Genomic DNA, 22549 nt, shown 5'->3' with positions numbered 1-22549 from the left:
CCTCGCCTAACTGAATGTCACTTTTCATAATCTAAGAGGGCATCACCTACTACAGCACGTTGCCAGAAGACATGTACTTTCCCTTTTTAATTTTATATGAAATATCATTGTGGACAAGCTAAATTCTAGTCAGGGGGTCTAGTAAGACCTGTAGAAAACACGGAACACTATTTTTGATCAAATGCTTCAAACATTATGTGGTGTAGAATTTTTTTTAAATGGTGTGTACAATTGTACACAGTGTGTCTCACATTGTAAATATAAGACTAATATATTGTGTTCAGTTGTACACAGTGTGACTAATCTTATCAATATAAGGAGTTATTTAGTATACTTTGTACATCATTATAAGTTATGTTTAACTCTTTTGTCAATACTTCCATTCAGTTTATAATTTGCTCTGGATGCATTTTTTGGAAAAACCACTATGTAGGCCTGTTATTACAGAGATAGTTAGGAGTAACTGGTCGTTGATGGGCCCGAAAATGGATCGTGTAGAGTGGAGTAACAAATTAGTCTCAGAAATTAAGTTTATTAAGTGTGATGTCTTTTTCGGTCTCTCCAAAGACAAGAACTGTTTATTAGCATTTTATACCAAATTAATGAGAGTTAAGAGCCTACAGATATGGACGTATGAAGGCAACAGAAAAAAAGAAACAAAAGGTTCAAGTTTATTGCTTCACATAATGTTACCAAGTTTTACTGCCATTACTTAGTCATAATGTGTACAGTTGTATCCAAAAAATCATTGTAAACGTCGTCACTTAGTCACAATGTGTACAATTGTACACATGCCCTAATTTGCATAATTAATGAGGTAATTTTTTTTTCAGTTTTTCACAAATTACTATCCAAAATAGTTTTTGATCGAGCCATCTTCCTTCGTGTCCGAAGGGGCCTCGCCAACCCAGTAGGCCCTACTTAGTTTTAGCTTGGTTATAAAGTGGCAGGAAAAATCCCTAGCTTTGTGGAAAAACACAAAAACACAATTTGTACATTGATAATATTTTTCTTATATAGTTTATTTCATGAAATCTTAACCAAGTTAACAATATGCATTCAGATCAGTTTGATCTAAACAATTATCATACTTTTAAGTTTATGTTTTAAGTACAGGTCTATATAAGACTTAAAGTGTAGTTATGATCAATCGAATGTTTATAAAACTGCATGATCAAAATCAAGGCAAAATAATAATAATAATACTTAAGGGGGTACTACACCCCTGTGGTAAATTTGTGACTATTTTTGCATTTTTCTCAAAAAAATTACACACTGGTAAAAAAAAGTTATACATATTATTGGGGCAAGGAATCCAATTACTACACTGAAATTTCAGTGACTCAAGACAAGCGGTTCAGTATAATATACGATAGAAAACGAGGTACATCCAAGCGGTACCTTATTTCTTATCATAAATAACAAACCGCTCGTCTTTGGTCACAGAAATTCCAGTATAGTAATTGGATTCCTTGCCCTATAATATACATAACTTTTGTTACCACTGTGTTATTAGTTTTGAGAAAATGCAAAATAGACACAAATTTATCGAGGGTGTAAACCCTTAATAGGTAACAAAGCATGGACCGAACGATATTTCTGGCGGGGGGTATGATATTTGCCGGGGATATTTGGGGTTTCAAGGTGTTAAAGGGGTTATTTCCATAAAATTGAGAAACAGGTTTTCAAGGAGAAAGGATACGGCATTTTAAAAAATGCAAACAATTTACGAGATAAAAACGCAAGAGATAACACGATATTTGACAATTATTTAAGGGCTGGGGTATGAACGTTTGGACAGTATTTATTTTGGGACATTAGAACACATCAGACATATCGAATTGCATTCTGAATACGAAGAATGTCATTCTGATATCAAATAATTTTTATTTTTGAAATTCGCAATTTAATACACATTTTATGGCAAATCATTAAAATTGATATTTTTGATATTTAACAGTACTCGAAGTAAACTTTATAAATCTGATGATTTATACTTAAAGTGTATGTAGGTGGGATGAAAAGCCGACGATCAATTGAAAATTTGGACCTTTCGTATATGGATTTTTTTCCAAAAACACCAAAAAAAATTAGGTCTTTTTGGGAAAAAAATCCATATCTTCAATATGAAAGGTCAAAATTTTCAATTGACCGTCGGCTTTTCCTCCCAGCTACGTACACTTTAAGAATATATCATTAGATTTATATAATTTACTTCGAGGACTGTTATATATCAAAAATTTGAAAAATATCAAATTTTGTCATAAAATTTGTATTATATCGTGATTTTCAAAAAAGAAAATTATTTGATATCAGAAAGACATGCTTCGTATTCAGAATGCAATTCGATAGGTCTGAGGTGCTCTCATGTCCCACAAATAATACTGTCGAAACGCAATAAACGCTCATTCTAGATCCCTTAACCCCTCCCCAAAATATTGATCGGTAACCTATACTGAAATGTATACATTAACGCGTACATTTATCTATTATGATTGGTGACTCATCATGGCAAAACTATGGCCTTACCTTCATGTAAGCATCACGGAATATTTATATCATTAATCCTAACCCTAACACTAACACTAGACCCTATAACACTAACCCTAGACCCTAACCCTAAACCCTAACCCTAAAACCCAAACCTTAGAACTCGTGATATTGCTTACAGGAAGGTAGAGCCAAAACTAGGCAAAAATCGCCAAGATAGGCCTACTTTTGAAGACAACATAAAAACATAGCTAAAAACGATAGAAACAAACAAATGTTCAAGAAAAATATATATTTTCAAGTAGAAAAAACAATGTACTCAAGGCGAGTTGGATGCCGGCAAATTAATGCTCTACGTGCTAGCCATGCACTCCAATAGACAAATTTCAAGTTTTGAAATATTTTCTCAAAATATCAAGAGCTATCTTTTAAAAGAACTACTGAACCAATACTAGGCATGTTTGTACTCATTTTCATGCATTTTTCATGCTGATTCCAAATATGGTCATGAAAATTAACATTTTTGAATTTTTTTTTAAACTTGTCGTCTGCAGTCGACACCCGCGTGAAGAGAGTTAAGTTTTGATGGGTCACCTATTACTCCCTGTATCCTCGTGATTTGGCATATTTATGAATATCGGATGAATATAAACCGTATAACACATGAGGTACCGAGCCCTGGTAGTGGCGACCACACCAAAAACGGCTTTGCACCGCTAAACATTGGAGTGGCCGCCCTCTACAGTCGGCACAATAGACACGTTTATCGGGGATATAATGAAAGACAGAGATAATAAAAAGACTAGTTCGCGTCTGAAATTCTGACAACTAGACAAGAAAATGCCGTACTGCGCAGGTCGGCAACCAATCACGGCGCGCCTTTGCGATCTAGTCTTTTTATCTATGTCTTTCATTATAGTCGGTGTCTGAAAACCACAACATTGTGAGTTTACATGTACATAAATACCAGTTATCGTATTTAAAAACATATATCTTAAGGTGTGAATCGGAGCCTTGTGCCATATTTTTTTTCCAATTTTGGTAATTTGGGTAACATTTATATTTCCAAATGTATTGCAGTAATTGAGTAATGACAATAGGGCTAAGCTAAAACAAAAGGTTTCGCTATTTATCCCGTCCCAGGCAAAATCATACACATGGGAGAAAAATAAAATCCATTATATACAATGAGCCTTGGGCTCTCACGTATTGAACACATACATTTTCCTTTGAGTGTGGGATTTCTATTTCATTTCTCATGAGCGAAAACACCGCTAATTCAGGCACCACTCCGACTCACCTTAACGAAAAGCTCTGTACAATATGTATAACATAAATTGAGTACAAATAAAATTTAGAAAACCGTAAGACATATAACTGCCCTACGCCGACAAAAAGGCAAAACTGACACCTCGAAATTCAGTCTTCACTTTATAGGGTTGCAGATTTTTGACTCTGCAAATTTGAGGCCCTAAGGAGTTGTGCGATAATTATGAGCCCCCCCTCAGTAAAATTTGCAAGCGACGTGCCACAAATTGGTTTCCTTCCCTCAGCATGCCAATAAATATTGCCCCCCCGTCCTCAGCCTGAAAACAAATTTTACCTCTCAACCATTGGCATGATATCATTGGACAACCCCTATTTGCACATGGCAACTCATTTTGCAAACCATTAATGGTTTAGATATAGCGAGCATGCAATCTTGCATATTTGAACGTTTCTGTACTGTTTTCCTGGGCCAAAAATCGCTACCCCTTTTGACCTGCTCTACTAAATATCACTTGCCCCTCCCCCTTTAGGCATACCAAAAATTTCCCCCTCCTTTTTTTTTTTTTTTTGCTTGCCAAAACATTCTTGCCCACCCCCTCATAATTATTGCACGCACAGCCCTGTAACCACTAATAATATTATTGTTGGTTTTTTCAAACGGAAGCTGTCCATATTAGCATGTCACTTGTGACATTTTGTCGGCAACAAGGCAGTTAAAAGTAATATGAAATGCTAAGATACAATCTTAATGAAACTACAATAATATTAATAAATTTCAAACATTTTAAAGAAATGTTTTGTATACATCACAAATTTTGTCTTGATGAGTTTTAACCTTAAAAGGTTTCGAAATGAACCCTCGTATGGTACCTTTAACAATTATAGCTTTTTAACGTAACGGTTTACATGAAAAAAATGCTTTTACAATAATAATATCAGCCTTGATAAAGTATAATAACCAGTCATGACAACAAGGACAAAAGTTTAATATCATATGTATATAATTTATGAGCCGTAAAGGAAAAGTGCGATATCCCACAAAATCACAATTTCCGAGATATAATGGTATTCCACTTTCGGTAAAATTTCTTCTTTTTTCTGGTAAATTTAGGTGCTTTTAGAGCTGAAATTACCAAAATCTTCAGTGCTTTGTTTTGGTAAAATTCAGGTGTCTTTCGGAGTTGCGCGGTCCCAAAAACAGGGGTCTTTCCGGGGAGCATACTCGTTTTGGTCATTTGTGTTGAGTGCCACCACCACCACTGGCAGTATCTGTATAGTACTATATATACGAACTTTCCGAACTGAACAATATTGGGGTAAATTTGTTTTTTTTAATAGATGCACTATCAAATCCTGCACATTATGACACCACATTGAATCCAATGTGACTTCAAGAAGCAAAGTTACAAGCATTTGATTAGACGAAGGTCCAGTTTTAAAAGTGACAAACTGGCCTATTCAAAACTCCACAGACTAGACATCTGGTTTGAGAGTGGTGAATGGCTAATTTATGCGTTTGGCTTTAATTTAAAACAAAAGGAACAAATGAAAACTGAAACAAAAGAACTGACACCTTCTCTTCTATATTGCGTTAGTTATTGCATAATTTTGTCATACAATTGACACGTTCTCTTCTATATTGCGTTACAGTTATTGCATAATTTTGTTATAAAATTGACACTTGCCATAATTTTGTATCACCCATTTCCGCGAAACACTATGAATAAAGTATGGTGCTAGATGGTCATCGCAGCCTGTATACCTATGCCTTCCCGTAGGGTACTGCGCCAATAAAGTATCCTTACACTTGGAAAAATAATCACAATTTCCGAACTGAACAATATTGGGGTAAATTTGGTTTTTTTAATAGATGCACTATCAAATCCTGCATATTATGACACCACATTGAATCCAATGTGACTTCAAGAAGCAAAGTTAAACGTACAAGCATTTGATTAGACGAAGGTCCAGTTTTAAAAGTGACAAACTGGCCTATTCAAAACTCCACAGACTAGACATCTGGTTTGAGAGTGGTGAATGGCTAATTTATGCGTTTGGCTTTAATTTAAAACAAAAGGAACAAAAGAAAACTGAAACAAAAGAACTGACAAATAAAATGAAAGTTATGAAAAATATAGAGAAGTAAAAATTGATATAAAAACTGCTTTAAATCACGTTTCATTGAAGAAACTGTGTTGTCTCTTTGTTTCGCTTGTTTAGAATCTTTTTGCGCCTGAGGCCAGTTTGTCACTTTTAAAACTGGACCCTCGTCTATTCAATTGCTTGTAACTTTACTTCTAGAGGTCACATTGGATTCAATGTGATGTCATAATGTGCAGGATTAGATAGTGCATCTATTAAAAAAACAAATTTACCCCAATATTGTTCAGTTTTGAAATCGTGATTATTTTTCCAAGTGTAAGGATACTTTATTGGCGCAGTACTTTATGGGAAGGTATAGGTATGCAGGCTGCGATGACCATCTAGCACCATACTTTATTCATAGTGTTTCGCGGAAATGGGTGATACAAAATTATTGCAAGTGTCAATTTTATAACAAAATTATGCAATAACTGTAACGCAATATAGAAGAGAACGTGTCAATTGTATGACAAAATTATGCAATAACTAACGCAATATAGAAGAGAAGGTGTCAATTTTATGACAAAATTATGCAATAACTGTAGCGCAATATAGAAGAGAAGGTGTCAATTTTATGACAAAAAGAAATAAAAACTTAAGTTAGTTTTGTGCAACAAGCTTGAGTGATTTCAGAAGTAGGTACCGATTAATTTTAATTAAGTGAAAAATTAATTTGTATAGCCCTTCTCGAAAACTATAGTGCATAATTGTGGATATGCACTTACTGAATTAGCATTTTGTGCAAATGTTATTACAAACTTGAATAGGATTCCTTTTAATGGACCTTTTCATTTCGCCTGTAAAGTCTATGGAGAGAATTAAGGCTGAAAATGACGCTTTAGCCTCATTTTAGGCACTGAAATACTCATAAAAATGCTCAGATGGGTAATGAAATTCACATTAAATGCTACTTGACTAAGTACAAATATAATTAAATAATTTTGAAAAGGAGGCTAATAGCCAAAACAAAATATCCTACACCTTAATAGTCATGTTAGTGGTTATGGTACAATGCTGTCACGTGAACTTTTTTTTTAACAGAAAAATGTTTTTAATCCCCGGCGTAAATATTGATGGGGTATTTATCTTTAACAAACAAAATGGGAAATGTTAATAGAAACTTTTTATTTCAAATATGTTCGGCGTTTTTTTTAGAATGGGGTCACAAATTTATGCATAGCATTTTTAAAATTATAATATAACACCCGGAAGGATTTTTCAAAAACCTTAAAAACATTTTTCTTTTAAAAAATACTTCCAACATTTTGAAAGTTTTAGCATGTTTAGTATAGGAAACCAAAATCTATTTTCAAAAGAAATACCGGGACAAAATTGACCCAACATGCGTGATGTAGGCCTACATCTTCTTTTTGGCCTATTTGAGCTTGTGAGGCCATAGATATCCTATATAAAGTCATTTTGGGACGATTTTGCCATTTCCGGCCTCTTGTAAATTTAACGGTTCGTTCCTAACAACACCTGATATACAAGGGCCGTCACTTGGGTGGGGAACAATTTGACCTTAAATATTTTCGGTGAAGTCGGGTGAGAGGCAGAATGATAACTATGTCCGCATGGATCCTGGGTCCCAGTCACCGTGACACACCATAAATGACCGGGTTTCCCAGAATTTTTTAGTGTTCTCTTAAATTTAAATGCTAATGATGCAATGGTATAAGTAAACATGACCCCGTGTTATTATGAAATTATGCAAAGTGACGAATGTGATATCTTCCGTAACTGATGAGGGCGATATTTGCGTGCTCATACCGGGACCTGGAAAAGATTTGATTACCATGATGTCATTTCTTTTGTAGATTTTGCCGAAAATTTCATTTAGACATTTTAATCACAAATTAAGTGCTCATTGAGCAAACCTTCGATAAACAACCCTTTTGATAACCAATCTTGTAACAGAATTCCAATCAATTGTGACTGTGAGATGTGACTCGTCGGACTATTGTATTGGTTGTGAGCGCGCACATTCTCCTCGCTAAGCGTGATTTTAATACATCATGACAAACTGTTTGGATTGAATTCATATTCGACACTTTGCAAAATCCCTCAACATTGCGACTCAGTGTATGACACGGAGAACACTGTATTTATTTCAGTATCTTACATTTAACCTTTTCATGTGTTATTAGGAAACCCAAATCCATCTTGGTACCAAGGGCTTGGATTAAATTCATATTCGACACTTTGCACAATCCTTGTATAGACTGATTCCCGGTCGTTGCTGTTAAACACCTGCAAAATAAAAGAGTGACATATTTAATCAGTATTGTGCATGCGCACTTGAACAATAAACTGAATGACATTGCAAGGTTTGTCTCGCCACTGTAACCCAATCTGATGATTGGGTTATTCCAATTGATTGAAAATCCATACACGTAAATCACCTGTGGAAGACATGCCGTCGTTTTATCTTTTCTGTTTCGGTTTCGGTTTCAATTTCCGGTTTCGGATCTCATTGTTATTTTGAAGTGTTAGCATGGTACGTGTGAACAATCCTTTTATTCTAGTCTTTTGTTGCCCACAGAAAAGTTGAACGAAGATCATTTCTGTTTTAGGTTTCGGGAGTTATGTTAAATGCAAATGTGAGATGAGAGGGTCGGTGCTTATCTAAATTTTACGGCCGTAAATTCGCGATAAATTGTACGGCTTCAATCGACTTGCGTTGGGTGTATAGGTACTTCCGCCTAGGCGGGAGTGGCTCGTGAAAATAGCCCAGGGTATAAATATACATTAATCACTAGTAATCAGTATTGCCCTGAGACTAGTATACTAGTCTCAGGTATTGCCAAGAATTACGTATACTTGTTCGGTCATATGATTATGTAGGGATGAAACGGGGAATTATTTTCGGCCCAAATACACCTTAAAACTTGGTAAAATGCAACACCAAAGAAGTGCGTTGAAGTGAAACTAATTGGATTTCTTTCATTGGAATTGGTAATCTGATAATTGCTTCAGGCAAAATTGCCAGACTCAAATCTATTTTAAATGTATATTATTTGTCATTCATTGACCAGCGAAAGGGGCGCTAGACCACTAAAAAACACCGGTCTTCCACACACTGTGGGTGTTCCATAATCTTGTCTTATCCAGCCTTTATTAACAACATGCATCTACCTCTATTGAAATAAGCTGATTGGTACTTCAAACTTAACAACGAATTCAAGGAACAGATCAACTCACATAATCCCTTGCGTTTTCGTTTCTGAACAATAGAGCTCCCGATACAAAAAAGATAAAACGACAGATGGCATTAACTTCATACACAGGGGATGAATATTTTAAATTGAGTTATCCATAAGTAACTCCATTTAAAATCTGCATGCACTCCCTGTGTGTCTACACAGATCCTGGAAAGACGGATCTGGGGTGTCTGTGGGATTAAGTTCATGTCTTCCATGGGAGTGTATGCCTTTCAACTGCAATACCCCATTATCAGCTTAAAATGTAAACTTGAACTTTTAAGGGCTCGGATAGCTACGTTTGCACTGTATTTATGTGGAACCTGAGAAAACATCAGACACGGCAAAGTGCATTCTGAATACAAGGAATATCCTTCCTACATGAAATAATTTAGATTTTTTTAATTCGCGATATAATACAAATCTTATGACAAATGATTAAAAAATTGACATTTAACAGTCCTCGAAGTAAACTTTATAAATCTAATGATATGTACCCAAAGTGTATGTAGCAGGGATGAAAAGCCGTCCATCATATAAAAATTGTGACCTTTTGTATTGAAGATATGCATTTTTTTCCTAAAAATATATTATTATTCCCAAAATTATTTAGGGAATAAATGTATAATTATCTTCAATACGAAATGTCATGTTCATATGATGTAAATGATAAATATACCTACAATTTTTAAATTGTACTTAAAAGTACATAATCATTAGATGATAAAGTTTACTTCGAGGACTGTTAAATATCAAAAATTAAAAAAAAAATATTAAATTTGCAAATATATCACGAATTTCAAAAAAATCAGATATCAGAAGGGCATTGCTCGTATTCGGGATGTAATTTGGTGTGCCTGACGAGCTCAGGCCCCATTGAACGGAGACTACTCCCAATTCCAGAAAATACAGCACTAATTTTATGGAATTAAAAAATTTATAATTCTGTTTTGACGAATGAAACATTGCTGAATTCTTATCATTTTAATTGAAACTTACTGACAATGAAAGTACAGTTTTAACATTTGGCCAATTTGTGAAAATAAGGGGCAAAACATGCAATTTTTTCTAACAGTAATAATTGCAGTAAAATTCAAGGATTTACACAAAATAGAACTCAATATTGCTTATTTTTACTCAATATGAATTAGAATTTTTAAATTTCTAATGAGTCAAATTAACTCAATGCTAATTAAAATTAGCATTGAGTTAATTTGACTCATTTTGCTGCTCTTTTGCCTTTTGCTCAACGGTTGAGTAATACGTATTTACAGTGATATAATATTACTCTTAATCTTAAGGGAACAAACCAAAAGTTTCATGACGTCCTATAAATAAAAGTGAAATATTAAAAATTCAATTCCGAAAGATTAACTTTGACCGATATTTTAGAACTAGTTTTTACAATCGTAATCGGACTTTATGACCCCCCACCAACGAAAGGACTTTCGTTCGTTTATAGAACATCATCTTTTGGTTTGTTCTCTAATTATCTTTTTAATAATGTTATAGAATAGAATACAAAAATGTGTTTGCTAAAAAATAAGAGTAGATAAGCTGATATTACACTTCTAGAAGTGTTTAGGCTCGATTGTTACTGGATAAAAAACCCAAAACGCACGTTTTGGACCTAATTTCTAAAAATTGGCCAAATATAAAAATGACTTTTATTGCCAATCAATTTTGTCGAATTAAAGAACTAGGATTGGGCTACACAATATATGTTTCATTTGGCAAAACGGGATAATATTTCTTCAATCTCCTATCTGGAATCGGGAGGAGGGGCAGTATAACTATAGTCAATACATCTGAAAAACAAACAAAAAATTGAAACATTCTACACACTTGTTATAAAACGTGTTTTGGTTTGGGTCAAAATGCTTTTTAAAGCTGTTATTAAAATAACAACTAAAACTCGGGTTATATGTCATGAACACGTTTTTAAAACCTTTTCAACGACTTAACACTCATCTACAGCATTGTTATTGTAAAATATTTTTCTGTAAACGAAAAGACATTTTAGCTTGATAAAACCAAGTGAATTTTTACTCACTACAATATTTCGTCCTTCACATCGGAGGACTTCATCAGGTATGACTGATATGGTCATCTGATCCACCTTCCCGGGAGATGGGTTTTCGGTGATGTTTAGACTCATTTCCAGTCTTTTTTAAAAGCGGATCATAATTATACGTGGCTAAGGAAATATGTGCCCTCCTCTCTGTTTAAGGTAATGCTCCCCCTTCTTCTTATCTCCATGGCTTCTCGAACTGCTCTAGACTTCTTATTGTGCTCCCGCCCAAGGATCTTTGAATCGTCCCAATTAATTACGTGGTTGGCCCGGGCAACATGATCAGAAATTACTGATTTGGTATGTTCTTTTTCTGATATCTTGCGTTCAGAGCGAGTGTACCTTTTTTGTTAGTGGCCTTATTGACTTCAGCTTTGTGTTCTGCCATTCTAGTTCCAAACATGCGAGAAGTTTCACTGACATAAGTCTGATCGCAGTTTTGGCATCCAATTTCATTTAGGGTGCACTAAGATGCGCCTGAGTGTTTGGAGAGGTTTCATGGCTGTATCTACCTTATGTTTTTGAAGATTCTTTGGATACGCTCCGACACGCCATGCCTTTACTTTTCTCTTCAGTGGTCTTATTTTTCTTAGAGATTGGGTTTTCAGGGTTTTGGATCTTATTTTTCATTTAAGGTTAGCCGAGAGTTTTTCATGCGCTTGATTTCAGAGGGGCGTAAGTTCATAACAGAAACAGCCATGCAGAAAACGCACAAGCGTACCGGGACGTAGGCATACTTATAATAGGCATATCACCTCAAAAATAATCGCAGCAGAAACATGTTATTTAATGTTCCTACATTATTGAGCTTTATTAAAGCATCAAAAATCAAAAAACAGAATTGAAATCGGTCAATGCATTGTGACGTAGTGTCAATTTAAAGATGCTCGTAGATGGAATGAAATCCTGCCACAAATGGCTGTAATGACAAAATTGGCACATTTTAAGATTTTGAAGGTATATTTGGACGCTTGCTTGAAAAAGCAGCGTTAATTTAAATATCACATGTTAAATGCATATCTTTCCTGACTTCGTTACAGAAAACAAAATTAAAAAATCTATCATTGAATAATTATAATAAATTAACCAAATATACTATTTTAGCAATTTCGGCCAATCTGCAGACAAATTAAATTTCAAAAATGACTAAGTTCAGCTAATTAATATGCAAAATTGATGCCAATAGAAAACCGTACATGATATAAAGGTGCGGTTTTTTTTGCACACATATGTATACAAAGTTCTTTCAATTGATAACAAAAAATACACAAAAAGTAATTAATTATGCAAATTAGGTAATTACAGCTAATTATGTATTTATGATATTATTATGCAAATTAGGCATGAGTAATTTTAGGTTTTTTTCAATATTTAATGAACGTCTGTTCATTCATCATAAATTTTTAAGTATGATCCTGTTATGAGGTTGAATAAATGAACTGCAGTTAATTATTTAAAAACAATACAAAAAAATAAAAAGTTTGACATTTTGACGGTGTCTGGAATATAATTTTCATTTTACTGTAAACATGGTATGTGTCACCATTACTCAAAGCCAAGTCCGAAAAGTAAAAATTAAAATTCAGTTGCAATGAGACTTTAAATTAACATTTTGTCATCTGGATTAACATGGGAGGATAATCGGTAAAAGCAAAAGCTATTTTACTGTACCGCGTATACAAAAATAGTATGGCCTTGGACACACACAATGGCTTAGAGCTATTGTGGTTTGGAAAATTACTCCCTAAAAATATAATTGATTAATGTTTTGCTTCAACTAGTTTTAGGAAGTGTTTCATTCGTTGTCGACGGAATTAATTTACATGCTAAGAAAGATTAGTATTTCAGCTAAATGGTGGTAGTTCCTTTACTTCAATAGGCCTATATTTACTGATTTATGAGCGATCTTCAAAAATCCATAAAAACAGGCAGTAGCTCTTAGACAAAACAATTTTTTTATTTAAGGACCCGATGTTAGCCTCGGAAAGGCTTCACACACCATATATTAAAAATTCAAACAATTTGGATAAATGAAGCATATGAAGAAATTCATTTATCGACATGGATGTTTTCTAAAATTGGCCAAATTTGAAGCGCGCCCTTTTCAATTCACTGTTATGCTTGCATGCACAGTGTAGCAGAATTATTGTGCAGCCACTGTGACATACCTACTTATAATAGAATATCGATCCACGGACAAGACATGAATAGGCTATGAAACTTGGCTTAGCTCTTGCCGATGCCCGGAGCTCGTGAGTCGGGGGGGGTGTCATGAGGGGCGGCATGCCGGGTCGGATGCGGGGTCGGATGCCGGGGGGCACAAGCCGTTTTCGGCAATTTTCATAAGGATTTTATAAATTTTAAAATTGATTTGGGGCACTTCGTCAAGCTACGCCCTGGAAAATTGGTTGATTTTGAATTTATAGCCTTGATAAATCAATGATGCTATTCCCCTGATTACAATGTAATAGGGTACAACAATAACATCAACAACAATATCAAAAAGCAATTATTTGCAAATCGAATTTGGGAAGAATATTCAACAAGACAGACTTAGCAGGCCTACAAATTTCTGAATTATATAAAGTGAAAAACAATCAATCACGATTCACTGCAGTCAGCGAATCAATCAAATAAAACTAAAAAGAAAGGAGCGAGAAAGAATAAAAAAATAGTGAAAAGAGAAAGAAAGAAAGAGAGAGAAAGAAAGAGAGAGAGAGAGAGAGAGAGAGAAAGAAAAAGAACGAAAAAGAAAGAAAGAAAGAAATGAAAAAAAAAAGAAATGAAAAAAGAAAAGGAGAAAGAAAAGAGGAAAGAAAGGAAGTAAAAATGAGAAAAGAGAAACAAAAGAAAATTCAGCCACACGGGGACTCGAACCAACAAAAATGTTTCATAACAGATCCCCAGTCCAACGCTCTATCCACTCGGCCATACATCAGCTTACGCAATTGCTTGTTCCCGAAGCGGATATATAACTATAATTGGATGCAATTACGTGATTACAATCGCGTCCGCACAATGGCTCTTAGAATAAACACGCATCTCGGCGCTGAAATTTTGAACGAACTGATGAAGGAAAAACCTCGTTTTTTGCAATACTAGCTTCAATTTGGAGTGAAAATCAAATGGGATAGCAATTGGCAGAATGTTGAGAAATAATGTAGGTATTCAGATGTCTGAATTAACGTCCCGTAATCCAGATATCGATAATGTAACAAAACAGTGTTTTGTGGTACAAGATTCTCGAAAATTGTTCCCAAAAACGGGCTAATAAAATTTAATCGGTACTGTATTTTGTTCTTCCCCATGGCAACATTATTTCTTTGGTCGATTTGTAGTACAATACAAAAAAGAGAAATAATCACTCGGCGTGGTTTTATACGGAGCGAACATTTGAAAAAAACTGCATGGAACGCGTTTTTGATCTTTTGAACATGGTGCGTAAAAATGATTTAAACGAAGGATTTTCAAACGGATTCTAAAAATTTGTATAAACACACAAAAACAATGTAAAGATACATCCATGCACCAACATTTGACTCACTGCGATATTTGATTGCTGAGAAAACGCGGTTTTAGAGAACAACTTTATACGTCTTTTATACGTTTTTTTATACGTTTCTTCGTGTAACCTTAATCTTTTACTTTGTCCATCGTCCATTTCGGGTAGCCACAGTTTTTAAGGGCTGTGCGAATATGCTCTTCTTCTTTGATTTTATCACTTGTTTCTGTGACAACAGAGTTCATGCGATCGAAAAGGGTTCTGATTACTCCCATTTTTTGATGGAGAGGATGCTCTGAAGTGTAATCAAGATACTGATCTGATAATAAGTGTGTCCAAGAAAGGAATTTTTCCATCTTCCTCTTTTTCGAAAGTGAATTTAATACTGTCTGTTTGGTATATTGTATTGAGACCTGTTTGGTCTATTGTATTTCCTTAGCCACGTATATGATCCGCTTTAAAAAAAAGACTGGAAATTAGTCTAAACATCACCGGAAACCCATCTCCCGGGAAAGTGGATCAGATGCCCATATCAGTCATACCTGATGAAGTCCTCCGATGTGAAGGACGAAATATTGTAGTGAGTAAAAATTCACTTGTTTTTGTCAAGCTAAAATGTCTTTTCGTTTATTTAATCAACAAACCTGATGAACTTATTCAACGATTGTTCTGTAAACAGTTATGCAAAATATTTTAGCACTTTATAAAGAACATTATGTTAGCAGGTACAGGTTAGAATATGCTGCATGCAGCAAGTGTTTAAAAATGTTTGCATAAAAACGTTTAATACCCTACACTGTAAGAAATAAAGGTTCTAAATAGAACCTCCTTTGTCCTCTCAGGAGAACCTACCCTCTTGAACCTCTCAGAAAAGTTCGTTAATTTTGGAGAACCCTCAAAAGTTCTCTAAAGAACTGAAAACGGTTCTGTATCACATTTTTGGGGCCATTTTCGATGGTTTTGGAACCATTTTTGGTTCTTTAGAGAACCTCTAAGAGTTCTCCTGAGAGGACAACTTTAGAACTTTTTTAGAACCTTTATTTCTTAGAGTGTATATATAATCCGACATTCAAAACTTTTTCTGTAAAACGTTTTGTGGGGTTGGGGTGAGTTCGATCATTCCGTCGCTATAGGATATAATGTCTTGAAGCTTCAGAAATAGTCAATGAACATGCAGTTTAACGTCATTTTAGTGTGATTTTTATTACCGTGTAAACTCAGCAAAAACAAAACGTTTTACAGAAAACGTTTGATTGTTGTGTTATATAAAGGGTATAAAACGTTTTAATAACCTTCCCAAAACAAATTTGAAACTCAAATGCAAGACATTTAAACACAATGTTATTAGAGAGTTGACAAATATTTTGCAACAATGTTTACCAATAAATATTTCACAATAATATCTTGACAGCAACATTATTAAAATGTTGTTGTAGTGTTTGTTTATATAAACGTTTTAAAAAGTGTTTTCATGACCTTTATATAACCCGACATCCAAATGTTATTACGTTTTGAAATAATGTCTTGAGAACATTTTTTACTGGGAAGAAAAATTAGTATAATGTTAATAACACGTCATTATTACAACACAAATGGTTAGTATATACTGTATCCGTTCATCATTATCGCGCTATTTGCAGACGACATTTGCAGACGACATTTGCAGACGACATTTGGTCCTCAAATTTGATTACAATACCAAAAAGTATATAATTATTTTAATGACGTTCATTCCCGTGTTCATTTTCGTACGATGATTGGTCAATGCAGTTCACGTGACGAAGCGTGACAAACTCGCGAAATGGCCGTTGCTTTTTATCAAATGTAATAGTTATTGATCTATCGGCTCAACGCTCATAAAACAAAAAGTACGTAAGAGCACGCGTAAAAACCGCTTTTCTAAAAATTTGGTCGAATATTTGCCCGGCATCTTTGACATATGGGCAGATTCCATACACGTATATAAAGAAAAGTCTTCAGGGTTCTCGAATGACCCTTTATACATGAGACGGAATTTCTAGAAAGAACTTTTTTATACCTTCCGGGACTAGACTCTATTAATTAATAGTCTGCAAATTGGACACCCTTTCCAGTCTTCAGGCCTTAATATACTAAGTACTGACTATAATTTGGATATATGCGTACCCTTTCTGATATAGTTTTTCTGCTGTTCACGCAGTTTGCGAGCATGAAACTCCGACCTATATAAAACCAGCCTTAATTCAGCGGCGCGCCTAGATATAGTAAATGAAGACAGAAAAAATTAACTGAGACTGACAGCGACTCATCGCCAGGCAGATACGGTAGGTGAGGTGTTTGTCCACAGAAGCGTGCCACTCGGGTCAGTATCAGAGGATGATTTAAGGAAGCCCCATCATGCACTGTAAAAGTGTTGTCACTAGAGTTTCAACTGCCACTTTACTTTTCAAATCCCATTGAACTCTGTGCAAAAGATGTTGTTTTAGAATTGCCCGTGTGTCATTATTACTTGGTCGATTTCAGATTTAAAGTGATGTATGCATGAAGGATAATTCACACCTTCTGTAGATAACATAAAATGTGAAATCGACCAACCTTTTGAAGGTGGTTTTATTGTAAATATATCTGTCCAAATTCAAATTTAACCATGCACGTGTGTATGCAGTGGGCGGGCATGTTCACTCACACAGCTGTGCTAACCGCAAGACTTGCTGGGAAGTGCTTAAATCATCCTCTGGGTCAGTATGACTAAAACCTGTCATAATACATGCGTCAAAATACATCGACACTAAATTGAATTGTCATATTACAACTATTTTGTATGCAGTCCATATTCCTGATCAGAAATCGTGCGTTCATGTGTGGTTTTCATATCAATGCAACATCGAAAGCGAAGCAACACAATAATAATTTTAAAAAATATCTGAAACCAATTTTGGAATGTTGTTGACGGGTAACACTAACAGTAATCTAGGACCTACAATAATACCGTATGCCACAGAAATTGTATGCCTTCCTATTTTTGTAAAGTAGCCCATGGTCAAACTTCCCGGACTGACGCGGTATTTTCTTCATGTGGAATAAACTCCGTTACAGTGTGATGCTCCGGGGATGATGCTGTACTACAGAGGACACAATAGCCCGCATCTTTTGTCTATTATCACGTTGCTTCCTATATTGGGGCACCTTTCTTTTCACGCAGGTGAGATTTGAAGCTACTCTGTGTGCACACACAAACAGTACTTTAAAAAGCTCTACAGGGCCTAATTTCCCCTCAAATGTCCGTTTTTCTTTTCACGCAGGTGAGATTTGAGGCTACTCTGTGTGCACACACAAACAGTACTTTAAAAAGCACTACAGGGCCTAATTTCCCCTCAAATGTCCGTTTTTATTACAGCTGCAATATAATATATTGATAAATTAAAATAAACTGTGAACAATGGTGAAAGGCAGGTGGTGTATGACGTGCAGTCCCTAAATTCAGTAAATTTTCATCGTCAACCGTGTACTTGAATGGGATTATTTTGAAATTTTAAAACGCTTGAAATATCACAAACAAATAGGCCTATGTTGATAAATAATATAAATACAAGCTAAAACCGTTGGGGTTCGATAATGAACCCCACAAAATTAATCGAGTATATGGAAAATGCCATACGGCCGGGCGGTTTCACGAGTTGCCGGCGCGATCATGTCATCCGCCGCCTGGTGAAAGGAAAGACGAAAGTGTTACATTTGTGACAAAATCTAAGGTTTAACGAAGACAGGATCCTGGCCCGAGGTGAAAATAGCTAACCGTTTCAAATGTCGATATAAACGTGATAATCATCATAATACAGCATTTTATCTATTAAATAGTTCGGCTCAAAGTGCAAAGGGAATATTACTGAAAGTGAAACGTTATTTATATATAATTCTGAGAAAAAGAAATAGCAAAATCGAAATTTGTTAAAAGATGACATTAATATATCCCACCACCATGTGCATGAAATGAATTATGTACTGGGGAAAAGAAACACCCACCGAAACTGCGCCAGCCAAGTGAAAACAAAACAAAGCAAAATAGTTTTTTAAACGTCTACAAAATCAAAAGAGCACGCCTTTCCATCTATGAATATTCTGTACTTTTCCTCGTTCTTTTCTATTTCTCCTTCCAAGCCTTAATTTTATTTCTTTCGATTATTTTTAAGTATTGAAAATAAAAAAGATTAGCCTTGCATCAGAAAATATGCAACATTACATCTTGATTCTGATCATTAAAAATTGCATTGTGTTTCTGCTGATACTTTTTGACATACTAGTGACGTAAGCGATGTGTTTCATCGAGGTGTTTGTTTCTTCACTCCAGTAATGAATTAATAAAAACATTTAGTATATCATAAATCATACCCAATCCAATACATATGTAGGATGTTATACTAAGAACTGTCCCATGCAAGTATTATCCAGTATGCCCCCTCGGCCGAATCCAGTGCGAAGGGGGTCGATGAAAGTGAAAAATGTAACCCTGCCTCGTTTGTCAGAAGGCAAGTCGGAATTTATGACTGTCGAGAAAAAAGTAACGAGAATGAATGTGTCTCTCCAATGAAAACTTGTGCTAAAGCTTTACAAATACCATAGATGCAAAAGAACGTGAAAGAGGAGTAAAGATGCTATATTACTAATATTATTAGTCCTTTTTAAGGGCGTACTACACCCCTGTGGTAAATTCGTGACTATTTTTGCATTTTTCTCAAAAAATAATAACACACTGGTAACAACAGTTATGTATATTATTGGGGCAAGGAATCCAATTACTACACTGAAATTTCAGTGACCCAAGACAAGCGGTTCAGTAAATATGATAGGAAACGAGGTTACATTCTAGCGGTACCTCTTTTCTTATCATAAATAATGAACCGCTTGTCTTGGGTCACTGAAATTCCAGTGTAGTAATTGGATTCCTTGCCCCAATAATATACATAACTTTTGTTACCACTGTGTTAATAGTTTTTGATAAAAATGCAAAAATAGTCACGAATTTATCGAGGGGTGTAGTACCCCCCTTAAGACCAAATGCCCTTCAAAAATGATCAATAATGAGGTTTAGCTAGTATGATGTCCACTCTGTATTACGAGTCCACCGCTAAACCTCGTAATAATACTAGTTCTAGCGGACTTCTCCATACCATATGGCCACAGTATCAATTATGCTGTAGCTTGCATGGCTGGAGAATAAAGAGGCACCAAGAATGTTTCATGCATACACTGTTAGAAAAATGGGTAAAAAACCGTTTTGGTAAAACACGTTGCCCAACATTGGGTACCCAACATCGGTTAAGGCAATGTTGGGTAAAATTTACCCAATGTTTTATGGGTTAAATGTTTTACCCAGCCCAATGTTTTAACAGTGTAACCATGGTAACACTCTGGATACAGGTGACGTAATACTATCAATTGTCAATGAAATCCCTAAAGGCACTTTCCCCTACCTAAGATAAATAACCTACGGTCATTGAAGTATACGGGAATAAGATACAAGCCATTATTTGACGTCAAACGTCTTTGTTTGTTTCTATAGCCAGTAGTGATCATAAAAAAGACGATCTAGGAAGCTTGTACGTTACCTGTGTTAACCTGGTCCCATCGGAACCCATGTGTGCTCCGTACGCGTGGAGCGACCGTTAAACAGACAAACTTTCTACAAAATTTGGACAAAGTGTAGATTCTTCATTGTTTTTAAAGAAAAAATTGCTTTTTAGTATATTTTGATTTATTTTGGGGGTCGGTTGTCAGATTTCCTGGCCAGCCACACCCTCCTTACCCAAACCAACATTTTACTTTGCGATGATTATAAAAACCACATACTTTCCGTGTAGGGAAATGCAAGCTGTATACACATCAGTGCTTCTCTCTTAAATTGCCTGATTGAATATTCAATCAAAAAGATTGAATTTTCAATTTCGCCGTCCCGATTTAGGACAAATCGTTTTCGACTGTATATTCAGTCGGTGAGTTGAATTTTTCAAACTATTTTTTTCCAGCAGTGATTCTCAATCTTTAACAATCTTTTAGTGATTGAAGTTAGGGGCAAATCTTTTTCGATTGAATTTTCAGTAGAAAGGATTGATTTTCATTGTTTTTCAATCTTTTGCCGTCCCAAATTAGGGACAAGTCCTTTCCAGTTGAAAAAAAGATTGAAAATGTTCACTCTTAAACAGTTGAAATCTCATTCCAAACACATGCAACACGTATACATGTCATTTGCCAGTACATTAGGATTAACACTTGATTAGATAGTGAAATCAGTCTACAAAGAGAGTTTAAGTGAAAACAAAAAACATTTCAATTAAGATTGATTCCTATCATCAATCGTTAAAAGATTGACATATTTCAATCGGCCAATTTACGAGAGCTTAATCAATATGCAACATTTGGTCCCCTTGAAATGTCCAGGATTTATAGTTTTATGAATATCATCTATAAAATATACCGGTAAGGTAGCTCCTATGTTGCATTTTGATGAGACAGTCTTGTCCATAATCGCTGACAGTTGATGGGTACCAATCATTTTGATACAGCCTGTACAGTGCTTACAGTAGCTTCGTACTCCACTTACTCAAAGTGCCTACTCTGGCTATTACATATCATATAACTCTGATTTGTATTCATTTGTACAATTGATAGAGTTTCACATCTAAACTTTTCAGTCACCGTACTTCCTGTTTCCTAACTTCCCTCTACTTGGGGTTTCGCGATCAATAAACTGGCATATCCCAAAATCAGAATTGTTCATAAGTGAGCACTCAATATAATTATGCCAATTATGTTGCATTCAATAACATACGTATAGACTTTACTATCACTAACCATAATAAACCTTTTTATGACCAGAATACTTTGACTTGTGGTATCTGTATAATTTGGAGTTCAACTGAACGAGTTCATCATGATTATAATACTAGCATAATTTCTTTATTTATAAAAATATCGACTATGGCATAGTCCGATGTTGCGTGTTTACTGATTACTATAAATAAAACCAAAACAAGCCATCAAACCCAGTTTTATTTGACACAAAGCCTGTAGAGTTCATTTTTTAAACCACGTGTCACACAAGGTGGCAGGATGCCAAAGCCTTTATATCCACAGCAATGATGAAATAGCGTAAATAAAAATACTGATGAAGCGATAAGGAAAAATGCCACATTTGAGTGATCTCAACCTTTAAAGGGAGATTGAAAAGATGATGGACCTTATCCCGTTGTCATGGTAACCATTCTTTATTTAAGACAAGACATATCTTTGTGAGTTTTTAATTTCAAATGAAATGAAACATCAACACAGAAAGATTTATCCTGGTATTTTGAATTGACGATCTAAATCCGTGGTAAAGCGGCGCTATGGGCTCTCAGCTGATCATCAGATCCATATACTCTATACGATGCATAAGATTCTAAAATAGTGCAATCAAGATTAATGTTTATTTATGACCATTGTGTTGTTTACATGTGTATCCCTTGTATACTGCTCTTACCATTTCTCGTATCGCTATCTTCCCTCAAAAAACGGGTTAGCAAATTAAGAAGAAGATCATTTGAAGACTGTTCTATAAGCAGAAATAAAGAAAATCATACAAAAATTTAAAAGAAAGGCAAATCAAATTTTGAAGCGTTTGAGCGATAGAAAAACCAACATCGAGTTTTTGCCAAATAATAAACATGGAAAAAATATATGAACACAATAAAAAGCAGACGATACGATAACGATTCGAACATTAACCAAAAGTAAATAAATGTTAGACCCATCCCGCAACTGGGAGTGGCAAGAGGGGCATGCGCAAGGCACACCCCTTCCTCTACCATGTCCGTTGGACCATATAAAGCATGTTAAGTGACCATGTAGCACAAAAGTTCA

General features: G+C 35.1%; 1 protein-coding gene and 1 long non-coding RNA gene across 6 annotated transcripts in view; one reads left to right on the top strand and one right to left on the bottom strand.

Moving 5' to 3' along the window:
• The first annotated feature begins 6297 nt into the window (after positions 1-6297).
• LOC140157565 (uncharacterized) lies at positions 6298-6440 on the top strand. The gene is made up of 2 exons (XR_011859706.1): positions 6298-6356; positions 6410-6440. It is a non-coding gene; the product is annotated as an uncharacterized lncRNA (long non-coding RNA).
• Positions 6441-7098: 658 nt separating this feature from the next.
• The window catches only part of LOC140157564 (uncharacterized), a 74236-nt gene continuing 58785 nt past the window's right edge, over positions 7099-22549 (bottom strand). For 3 of the 5 annotated variants that reach the window (XM_072180797.1, XM_072180801.1, XM_072180800.1), the window contains 3 exons: positions 22170-22241; positions 19043-19197; positions 7099-8151 (listed from right to left, as the gene is read on the bottom strand). The gene's annotated coding sequence lies outside the window, so the exon portion shown is untranslated. The remainder of the gene's footprint in view (positions 8152-19042; positions 19198-22169; positions 22242-22549) is intronic. The other 2 variants (XM_072180798.1, XM_072180799.1) reach the window with 2 other exon arrangements.

This window comes from Amphiura filiformis, chromosome 7, assembly GCF_039555335.1.
Source record: "Amphiura filiformis chromosome 7, Afil_fr2py, whole genome shotgun sequence".
In the NCBI taxonomy this organism is placed as follows: domain Eukaryota; kingdom Metazoa; phylum Echinodermata; class Ophiuroidea; order Amphilepidida; family Amphiuridae; genus Amphiura; species Amphiura filiformis.
The sequence above is the reverse complement of the archived record's forward strand: the minus strand, read 5'-3'. Positions and strand labels throughout refer to the sequence as shown.